This window comes from Heterocephalus glaber, unplaced genomic scaffold (genome assembly GCF_053883595.1).
Source record: "Heterocephalus glaber isolate CG9 unplaced genomic scaffold, H.glaber_assembly_v1.0 deba00001719, whole genome shotgun sequence".
NCBI lineage: Eukaryota > Metazoa > Chordata > Mammalia > Rodentia > Bathyergidae > Heterocephalus > Heterocephalus glaber.
Genome location: NW_028258432.1, coordinates 7,089,128 through 7,101,174, shown reverse-complemented (window position 1 = coordinate 7,101,174; position 12,047 = coordinate 7,089,128). Strand labels below are relative to the sequence as shown.

General features: G+C 35.8%; 1 protein-coding gene across 5 annotated transcripts in view; it reads right to left on the bottom strand.

Annotated features, from left to right (window-relative positions):
* Window positions 1-12,047, bottom strand: part of Cdk8 (cyclin dependent kinase 8) — a 200,291-nt gene that overhangs the window by 111,467 nt on the left and 76,777 nt on the right. The window contains exon 1 of one of the 5 annotated variants that reach the window (XM_087199419.1): window positions 1,752-2,020. The exons of the other annotated variants lie outside the window; for them this stretch is intronic. The gene's annotated coding sequence lies outside the window, so the exon portion shown is untranslated. Of the gene's footprint in view, window positions 1-1,751; window positions 2,021-12,047 lie in introns of those variants that run through there. 5 annotated transcript variants of the gene reach the window in all.

Below are 12,047 nucleotides of genomic sequence, written 5' to 3'. Positions count from 1 at the left end.
AACATGTCATGAAGAAATGGTTACTGGGAATAGGCCTGACCACAAACGAGATTTTAGGAATAGAAGAGGTAAGTTTGGAGGAGGTCTTCTATGTCATTCGTCTCCAAAGAGAAGTACAGTGTATGTACTTCATACAAACAGATGAATATGAGAAGAAAATATTACATGCTATAGTTTGAACCTTAAATGCCCACCCCCCAAAGGCACATGTGTTAAAAGCTTGGTCTTTAGCCTTTAGGACTACTGAAAGGTGATCAAAACTTTTAAAACGTAGGGCCTTGTGGGAAGTGCTCCAGTCACTGGGGATGAGCCCTTGGAAGGGGTTGTGGGACCCTGGTCCCTTCTTGTTCCTATTACACATTCCAAGCTATAAGGTGAATGGGGTGCTCCACCAAGTGCTTCTATCATAAAATGACCCCCACAGGCCAAAAGCAACTAGGGCAGCTGATCATGAATTGGAACCTTCAAAACTGTGAGTTGGAATAAATCCTTTCTTTTTATAAGTTTAATCACCTCAGTATTTGTTACAGTAAAGGAAAGCTGACTAAGAAGTTACATTTTAAAGAAGTTGAAGGGAAGTGTGTTATATGCGAAGACTAAATTGAAGAAGATGAAATCAAGGTGAACACTTTTGCCTTTAAAAAATAGGAGAAGTAAAATGAAAATATTAAGCTTAAAAACTGGATAGTATTTCACCAAAAGAGAGTACTGAACACACACATGAAGCTTCACTACCTCCTAAATTCTACTAAAAACCATAAGGATGAAAAAGGGAGAGAAGATAAAAATCATAAATTGGTACGATGATTAATCTTGATCATCAACTTGATTGGATTGGGAAATTAGGAAAGCACACTTCTGGGTGTGTCTATGGTGTTTCCAGATATGACTGGCATGTGAGACAAAACATCAGGAAGAAGATCTGCCCTGAATGTGGGCAGCACTGTCCAACAGGCTGGGAGCCCAGATGGAACAAAAGTGGGAAGAGCAAGAAGCTCCCCGCAAAAGCTATCTCTACCCTGCTCCCAACCATCACGAGGTAAATAGCTCTACCTCATCTCATCCTTTGTCCTATCTCTCCCTCACAATAGGACCAGAAATGGAGCCAAGTGACCCTGGACAAAAACCACTGAGACTATGACTCAAAATAAAGGTTTTCTTCTTTGAATTGTTTTTCTAAAGCATTTTTTTTAATACCAATGGAAATCTGAGTAATATAAGTAGAAAGAAAATAGGCAAACAATTGAGAGGATTCATAGAATGAAAATGGCAAACGATTGAGAGGATTCAGGAAAACAGAATCAGAGATGAGAGTGATGAAAGCTGAGAATCAATCAGATTTACACAGCAAAGTCCTCCAAAGCAGAGAACTGAGAATTTAAGTTTAGAAGTAGATTTGGCTGGATGAAAGATAAATGGGAAGACATATCTCATGAAACAGATCAGAAAAACAAAGTGAGAAAAAATGTGAAAGTAAATTAGAGAAATCTTAGGAGCAACCTAAGAGATCCAATACACAAATAATTAGGAGCTTCAGAAAAAACAGAAAATAAAGGAAAGAAACTTTAAAAACAAATGAAGGAAACTTCTCACACTGAAAGACATTTTGCAAAACTGAAAAGGCCCACTGAACTCCCATTATAAATGGATTAAAAACAGATATATCCAAGACACAATACCTAGATGTTTCAGAAAAGTAGAGGCAGAACATTTTACAAATTTCCAATGAGAATGGGCAACAAGTCACTTACGAAGCATCAGGAATCCAGAGATCTTTGGTCTTTTCAACACCAGTTTTGGAAGCCACAATTAGACTAGTTGTACATTGTATAAAACCATTAAATATTGATTACATTGTCAACAGATGTGATTTGGCAGTTTAAGTTCCATGTAGGAGTATATGTGGAGAATTACATTGTCAGCTGCAATGATTGAAAAACATACTGGAATAGTCATCCAGATTAAGGAGCTTGAGCCAGAATGTAAATCAGTGCACTGCTCTCTTCAGGAAAAAGTCATGCTACAAAGAAAAAAAAAAAAAAAAAAATGCGGCTGAACAAGTCACTATGCTTAGTTGTGCACTAAAATTCATGAATTACATAAAGACTAATTTGTTAAATTTAAGATTTAATTGTCTTAATTACATCATTGTAAACTATCATTGCATACTGAGGTATGATGATTATTTAAAGTCAAAGGTTTGTGAGAATGATGAAACTAGGGAATAAAATCCTAGTGATTACACAAGATAATAAACACCCTAATGTTTTGGAGATATAAACTGAACAGTTTAATTTGCTTTAGTGTGGTACCATTTCTATTTTTAATGACCTTGTTATGCCCACTAGATAAAGAAGGCACAAATTCAAACAGATAACCTTAATACATATCCACAATCATATTTCAAATCATTTTTCATAAAAGTTCTTTATTTCAAAGAACTGAAGGTCCTAAACATTACTGTTCTTATTGATATATTTTCAAATATTCCCTGGAATGGTTTCTTGCCTTTGGATATTACGTTGCAGGCTCAAAATTAATCATTTAAAACTTCTCTTGATTTTACCTTTTGTGAACTTCGGTTCCAACTCAGAGTAATAAAAACTGGTAAAATGTATTTTGTACCTAAAATATCAGAATTTCCTGGAATAGGCACCAGGTAACATAAAGATCTTCTTCACCTTAAAAAAAGGAAATCTAATGGAAATAATTAGATTTGGTCAACATTCTCCAAATGTTCTTTAATTCAAAACTTATGAAAACTCTTTTGTTTCTAAACTGATTTGTCTGTCAAATCAAAAGAGAAGTTAAGTGCAAATGTTACTGAATATGTGTTCAATAATTAAGTTGAGAAAGGCAGACTACTGCTCATATAAAAAAACTGATACAATTAAAATTTCAAATTAATATTTGCTTCTATGTTTCAATAACTACCTCAGTAATTAATGGCTGATTCCCTATGAATCAAATATGTATTACAGGTCAACAGATATTCCATCATTTTCCATTCTATTAATTCTGGTTAATTTTCCAGACTTAATCACCAGCAGAACGAATTATCTTCTCTCACTAGATACTTACTCAGTCCTACTTACTCTGAGATTAACTGACTTGCTATTCTGAAGCATCACTGGAAAAAGAATGCACTTGAACACTTCATAGAAATGACCTGCCAAATTCTGTTGTGAACTAATAGAACAGTAACACTCCATGGCTCCTAATTATAGTGCCATAACACACTCTCAAATTACTGAAAGACTGTAAGCAAGAGACCTCAAGAGGGGATTCTTAAGAATCTTTCAGAAGATGGTGATCTTAGAAAAAGGTAAAGTTGCCATCCAATACTTCTGTATCAAGAAGCATGAAAGAGTCAGTTTCTACCTAGGACCCAGGGAACTTGACCTAATATCCAAAACCAATGATTATCATGTTTCAATTTGCATGCTCTTATTTTTTTATTCTAAGGTATTTTCTTTTCTCTCTGCTAGTTTATATTTCTGAACTACTGAGACATTTGTTACCTTTAACAATGATACCCAGAAGGCTCCTATTTATAATATTGTTCTGTAAGTCTGTAATATGAATCTAACACCAGGATACAATTTGCTCATCATTTCACTAAAATATGCACTCAAACAAATGGTTGAGATTTTAGGAACTTTTTTCAGGGTCAATTCAACTCACTGTAGGTTTATGGGCAATTACACTCAACTACTAAGCAACTCTTTAGATACTAAACTAAAAATAGCAAGATGACAGAAAGCCTCATGATGTCACACCTAAAGAAAATTTGTGCTGATACCAAAAACCACACTTGAGGACCCTGAATCTCAGTTACGAAGTGGACTACAAATTCTTGTTAACAGTCCCTTAATATTTCCCAGTGTTACAGTACTCAAATGTGATCTCCAAAGTCTCAAATGTACACAGCCATTTTTGCTTCAGATGATTCAATTAGCTAACCTTTAAAAAAACCCAAAAGTTTATATAAAGAACTGACCTCAGTCCAACAATAAATGAGGTTTTCTAAATAATTTCCTAATCAGTGGAATTCTAACAAGGGTAAACTTATGAATTTCACAGAACAACGATCTGAAACACTGAATTTGACTAAACAGAAGGACCACAAAAGTGGAAAAAAGCCCTACTGATAATCAAATTATGATAGCCCTAACAGATCAGTAACCAGGGCCAGTAGCAAGGCCAAAAGGAAACAAATTATATGCCCAAGGTTACATCTCAGCTACAAAGAGTCCCAGCTCTGTATCACAACTCCTACTCCTAAACAGGATGCAGAAGCATCCAATGACCAAGCTGATCTCACTTCTAGATAGCATCCAATCTAGAGCTGCTCTACTTCCAACAGTCTCTCCTTAGAATCAATCTAAACCCAAACACATGCTCTCTTATTACAATGCCTCCTAATTCTAGTGTGAGATCTCCCTTGTTACAGCACACTGATAAAAATCTGGCAACAGGTGTTCTTAATGGCCTTTATCATTTAATGTTCTCAGTAATTTTAAACTAGGTAACAATGGATTACACTAAATTGAAAAATTTCTTTTTATTTAAGTTGGGTAAAATCTGAAAAAGTACATTTTGGTTAGCCAGACTGTCTTTGGTTTAAGGTCCCTTAAAATATTAACATGTTCTGCTCTTTTGATGATTCTAACAAATGAAATCCACAGGTTAACTTTTTTGCTAATGACACAGGCAAATTCACATTATTAGAAATACTAATTCTAAGTTAGAGGAAATTTCCTGACAATTTGAGGGGCCAGTTTCTGTGTTTGGCACTGTTGTGGTTTCTGAGACAGGGCAGAGAAGAAAGCCAACAAGAATTACTTTCAAATTTCTTGGCAGCTCCAGATGCCAAGCTCCAAGTAACAAAGCTTCTTATAAACCTAGCAGTGAATACTTTCATCTGCATTATCTCATGAAATTCAAGCCAAGTTTGTTAGCACTTATACTTGAAATTCATCTTTGCCTTGTTTAGAGAAACAGCTACCCAAATTGTTAAAAATATTTACATTTTCAAAGTTGAAAGAAATTCTTGGTCTTTTGTCTGTTTGGTTAAAAAACTGTAATACATCACCAGACAACTAGAAACTGGGAATTTTCCATCAAAACAATTACACATAAATCTTTCTTACATCATTTTCCCAAAGTCTCATTTTTCAAACAACTCTACTTAGAATAAAACCTCTGTATATTCACTGCATATTCACTTCAAGAACAGTTATTTTGACACTGCCCATTTATAATCGTTCTTTTCTTCTTAACACTAATAGAAGAAAAAAGCAACATTAAAAATAGAAATTAATATATAATATTTTTCTCCAAAACAGTTGGTCCTTGTGTTTCTTCACATGTCTGGCTAATTTATTTCTACTTGACCTGAAAACATATTTTTTCATAAAAGAACTATTACATTCAGGCAAATGAATGACCTCAACATCACATAAATGGCCACACGTCACACTTCAGGTGTTAACAATCAGTAAAGTATTTAGCAGTGATGTGGTGGCACCCTAAAAATGTCTTTCTCTCCTTAATTCACCTTTTAAAATTCTACCTTTCTGGCAAATATAGCTACCTAATCAGTCAGTTACTTTGTACCCATCAAGAAAAGTCAGGAATTTAAAAGAATACTATCAATATTCATTGTTGAACTAACTAAACAGGATGAGATTTAAAGTCATTACAATTCTACCTCACATGGAGAGGCTTTACTGCACCATTAGTTAATACAACGTTAAACCTGAATAAATATACAAAAATCTGACAAGTTTCTGTTTAAGAAAATTTATGTTCTTGGATCCTACATTATTTCCAGGATCTTTTAAGACTAACACTTAACAGTATTTAATGGTTATCACTTCAAATAGTAAAAAATATGGTGGATTAAAAGCTGTCATGCACTGCTACCAGGAGTACAAACTGGTGCCAACATTTTAGGGACTACTCTAGTAGAGTGACATGTATATTTCCTACGCCAGCAATGCCTATCTTGATTATGTATAGCAGGAAAGGTTTCAAATAGCTATAAAAAAAAACTGTCACTTATCAAAGACAGAGGCATACTAGCTATACATCACCATGAATAAATAAGTAATGTAGTGTATGCATATAAAGAAAATCCATGATCAAAAGCAATGAAGTGGATCCATAAACAGAAAAAAATTTGCACCCCAGAGTGAGTTACATAAAAACTTAAAACCACATCCAAAAACATTTTCACAAATACAAGTTGCAAATAAAAATACCTGAGTTGGAAAGTGAGTTGGAATGAATGAATAAAAAAAAATAAGGCTTGTCACAATGGGTGAAGACAATGGATCAGTGGTAGGGACTGAACTGCGTCCCCTTAAATTCCTATGTTGAAGTCCTAAGCCCCAATGTGACGGTACAATATTTGGTGACAGGGCCTTGAGAGGTAATTAGGTCAAAATGAGATCATGAAAGTGGGATCCTCAGGGATATTAATAGATGACCACTTGTTTGTTGTCTCTTTCACCACCAGGTTAAGGATGAATTAAGCAGCAGACAGCCATCTTCAAGCCAAGAAAGCCCTCATCAGGAACTGTATTGGCCAACACCTTGATTTTAGAAGTCTCTTAGCCTTGAGAACTGAGATAAACAAATGCTGGTTGTTTAAGACATCCAGTTTATTGAATTTTGTTATAGCAGCCCAAATACACTAAGACAGAGATAAGGGAATGAAAAATAAAGTATACGGGGCACTGGACACATTACAGTCACAGTACGTCATGTGCTCAGCAGTATTTTTTAAACATAATTCTATGTATTATTCAAAACCAACCAACCAATTATATGGAATCACCACTATCCAAATCAAAAGAATTTCTTGAATTCTGGGGATAGTATTATAATGGGAGGAAAATTAATCCATTTGTGCAAAAGATTGAAATTTTTAAAATTTTTGCATGAATTTTATATATGTTACCAAAAAGAATTCAAGGAACAAGAATTTGAACAGAACATGTTTCATTACGGTCTATTGTTACAGGTGTTCCAAAACTGCATCACAAGACATTAAAGGGTTGAATGTGGCAAAGTCCAAAAATATATAAAATGCATCAAACTTTCAACAGATGTTTAAAAAGTTGAATTATAATGACTGCTAAAAAGCTCTCGAGTTCAGAGATGGGGCTTTTGGAAGGTGATTAGATGATGAGGCCACCAACCTCATCAATGGATTCATCCAGTGACGTTTTGGCATCAGGGATGGGTTCCATAGAAGACAATTTTTACATAGATAGGCGTGAGGGTGTGTGGGTGTGGGGGTGGTGGTGGTAAATAAAATAATAGGTGGGCCATGCGTGGACTAAAATAAACGACAGATTTTGACTTAAAAAGTGTCCCACCAGCTGCGGCTGCACAACAGAAGTACATCAACTCACTTGCCACTATAAAACCTGCCACAAGGTGCATTTTGTCACCTGCCATTCACTGATAAGGTTTTACGTGAGTCTGCAAGCAGTTGATTTATTATGGTCTCTATGCAGTCAAAATTCTTGCTAATGTTAATCTGTATTTGCAGTCACTCTCTGGTGGCAGCACCCCCACCTCAGGTTCACCTCAGATCAGCGGGCCTTAGATTTTCTTAAGAAGCATGCAACCTAGATCCCTCTCATACATAGTTCACAGTAGCATCTGGGCAACTGGTGAGGATTTAATGTCAACACTGATCTGATAGGAGGCTAAGATCAGGCATACAAGTGATGAGCAATGATTTTTCTACTGCTGTGTGGACAGGTTCATATTAGGACACAGACTGCTACTGGTCCATAGCACAGGGTTTGTGGACACCTGGATTAATCCATTGATGAGCTCATAGATGAATGCACTACAGGATGTGGGGCCTGCCTGGAGTAAGCAGGTTACTGCAGCCATAACCTGGAAGGAAACATTCTTGTCCCCAACTTCTTCCTCTGTCACTTTACTCTGTTTTCTGACTGCAACAAGGTGAGCAGCTTTCCTCAGCTATACCCTTATACTAGGATATTTTTGTCTTGGTGCCAGTGAACCATAGACTGGAGCCCCTGAAAGTGTGAGCCAAAATAAACTTATCTTCTTTTAAGTTATATATGTCAAGAATTTGTCCCAGTGATAAAAAGCTGACAAGCATAACATTGTTAAACACAATAAAATAAGCAATACCTAATTTTAGAAGAATCACACAACCCAGCACACACTGAAAAGGATCAGGTCTGGAGGTAACAAGACCACTTAGGAAGCTATTATCAACAGCTAAAGATTCAAGTAACAAGCATCAACCTACAAATTTCATTATTTTCAATACATAAACAAACGGAAGAATAGGGAAGGACAAACTCACTGTTGTTGCCAAACAGTAGTCTCAAATACAGAAACATTTCTTCATGTGAGTGAAAAACCTCAAAGAAACTTGTTTTGCTTTCCTGAAACTGTTTCCTTGCATCTACAACCCTACTCCCAATTATACATTTAAGTTAGATTAAAGCGTTATAGTATTTAGGCAAGTATGTAATATTTTATCAAAAGTGAGGTGGCCATATAAAGTAGAAAAGCTGCTCCCTTGTTGCCTTTGCTACCTTGTGCATGCCATGTGGTTTCTCTTCTGCAATGCCTGTTCATCATCTCTGGCTTGGAGCCAGCTTATTATGGATTGAAACCTCTACGAACTGTATAGAGGGGCCATCATAGCACCCCACCCAGCGCAGAGGAGGTGAGCCAATTCCAGCTCCCAGGAGGAGGCTCCAGGGCTGCCAGAGCACTGCTCCCAGCACAGAGGAGGAGAGCCAATCCCAACATCCAGGAGGAGACTCCCAGGCCGCCATAGCACCACTCCCAGTATAGAGAAGGTGAACTGTGCGGACGACAGCAGCAAACTCCCCCCACCCCCGTCAAAATGAGAAGACACATAAACAAGCCTCAAAACCAGACTGCCAGATCACCTACAGCAACCCCAAAGGGAAAGGAGATGGAACAATCGGATACTCAAACCACCTAGACTCCCTGAACTGGTGAACTGGCAACAAAACAGGATCTGGAAAAACTGAAATCAGAAATAATTTCTCAGATAACAGCAGAGATTGCACCCATAGTGCAAGACATGATTAATAAATCTAGAGAGGACACAGATTAAAAAAATAGAGGAGCTAAGGAACACAATGGAATCCCAACACAGGAAACAAATGGAATCCATAAAACAGATGCAAACAGATTTCCAGGAGATTAAAAACTCCATTGAAATTTTACGCAACAGAATGAACCAATGTGAGGACAGAATTTCAGACATAGAAGATAAGATTACAATTAGTGAACGGGAAAAGAAAATTTGCTTTAAAATTGTAAAGGACCACGAGACATCAACCCAGCAGTTGCTAGACAATGCAAAGAAGAATAACATAAGACTGATCAGAATCAATGAAGAAATAGGAGTGCAGATGACATATAAAAAAATGTTCACACAAGTAATGTCAGAAAACTTCCCAAGCACAGGAAAAGAACTTGACATACAGATAAGCGAGGCGTATATGACTCCAAATAGCCTTGATCAAAAAAAATCTACACATAGGCATATAATTGTTAAGATTCCAGAAACCTAACAGAAGAACAAAGTTCTACAAGCAGTTAGAGAAAAGAAACACATCATATACAAAAGAAAGCCCATCAGAATCACAGCAGACTTCTCAACTCAAACCCTCAAGGCAAGAAGAGCTTGGAGTGATGTATTCCAAGACCTAAAGGAAAACAGCCTGCAACCCAGACTGATGTACCCTGCAAAACTATCTTTCAAAATTGATGGAGAAATGAGATGCTTTCATGACAAAGAGCACCTTAGGAACTTCATGAATACCAAACTAGCACTCCAAAAAATCTAAGACAATATCCTAGGAAAAGTCAAGGAGAATCACAAACCCAGGAAGCCCTGCAGAATGAACCCATTGGACACAACAAGAAATTAAATGTAAAGGGGGAGAATCCAACAAAAAGAAAAAATCATGACAATGATAAGTCAATATGTACCCATTATAACCATTGATGTTAATGGTTTCAATTCATCATTCAAAAGAAATAGACTGGCAGAATGGGTCAAGAAGCAAGATCCAACAATATGATGCATACAAGAAACACACTTAATTCAAAAAGAAACTCACAGACTGAAAGCTAAAGGGTGGAAAACAATACTCCATGTGACAGGAACCCAAAAGAAAGCCCAAGTAGCTATTCTCTTTGCAGATCAAATGGATTTCAAACTAAAATCTAAAACACTTCTGGTCCAAAAATTTCAGATAAGGGATAGTCAACTTGTATGTACAAATCTATTGTGAACATGTGTTTTCATTACTCTTAAGTAAAAACTTAAGAAAAGAACTGTTGGTTCTTAACAGTAATACAACTAATTTGTATACTGTTTTCCAAAATGGTTTTATCATCTTACATTCATATTAGCAGTACTCAAAAGTTCTAACTGGTTCACACCTAAGCTGACATCTGTTCTTTTAAAACTTTTAACTTCATCTCCCTAATGAGTGCATAATACGATCTTGTTATAGTACTGATTAATATTTTTCTGTTTCTAGTGTTGCATACCTTTCCTTGTGCTGTACTGGCTATTTATCATCTTCTTGTGTCTACTTTTTAATTGAGTTGTTTATTAATGAGCTGTAACAGTTCTTTATATATTCTGGCCATAGGTTATATGTATTATAAATATGGTCTGTTTAAGGACTACTGTTCATTTTCTTAACAATGTCATTTAAAGTTCTAAATTTTGATGAAATCTTTTATCAATTTTTTCTTTTGTACATCATGTTTTTTGTATCCTAGGAAATTCTTGCCCACTCTAAATTCATGAACATTTTTCCTTATAATTTCTTCTTAAAGTTTTATAGTTTTAGTCTTTCATATTTGGGTTCATGGATCCTTTCAAGTTATCTTTATGTATGGAAATAAAGTGTTGAGGTTAATTTTTTACATACAGATAAGAGGTGTTGCTGAAAACACTTTTCCTTGCTCTTGAGTTGAGTTTATGTTCTATAAAATGTTAATGTTAAATAATCTTTCAAAACTTAGTGGACTATATATGTATGGTTCTATTTCCAGATTTTCTGTTTTATTCCAATGATCTATATGTCTTTCCTTACACCAACACTGCCTTGATAACTGTAGCTTTGGAGGAAGTCTTAAAATTAGGTACTAAGGGCTGGGGATTTAGCTCAGTGGTTCCGCCACCTGCCTCACAAGCACAAGGTCCTGAGTTTGATCCCCAGTACCAAAAAAAAAGATTAGGTAATAAATGTCTTCCAATACTTTTTTTTTTTTACTTTTTTTAGGTCCTTTGTACTCATACATAAACTTTTAAATTTCCATATCCAATTCTTCATTTATAGCAAGTATACATAGACCTGAATTCTTATATATACCTTGTGTTTTCTAATCCTGCTAAATTCAAATACAAGTTCTAGAGCTCCTAGAGATTTCTTAGTACTTTCTCTGTAGATGATCATTTCATCTACATATAAAGATTTTACTTCTACCTTGCCAATCCTATGCTATTTGTTTATTTTTATTGCCAGACTATTTTGGTTTGGGCCTATGTTTCAAAGTTTAATGGATAGATGAAGGGTACACATATCTGCCCTTGTTCCCCACCTTAGGGAGAAAGCATTGTATCCTTTCCATTCATATGAGGCATTTTTGCTGAAGTATGGAGTACATGTCTTTGATCTGTTGAGAAGGCTCTGTTCTACTTGTAATCTCCTGATAGCTTCTACCATAAACAGCTGTAGAATTTAGTCCAATACTTTTTCTGCAACTACTGATAGGATCACATGGCTTTTTCCTTTCCTTTGTTAAAACGATGACTTACGGGGGTGGATCTTCCAATGCTGAACCAACACTGCCATCCCTATAACAAAACCACTTTCTACATCCTGCCAGATCGGACTTCTAGTAGTTTGTTTTGTTAAACAAATTTTTATCTATGTTTATACTTTTCTATTATCTTTATCCAGTTTTAGGATTAGCACAATGTT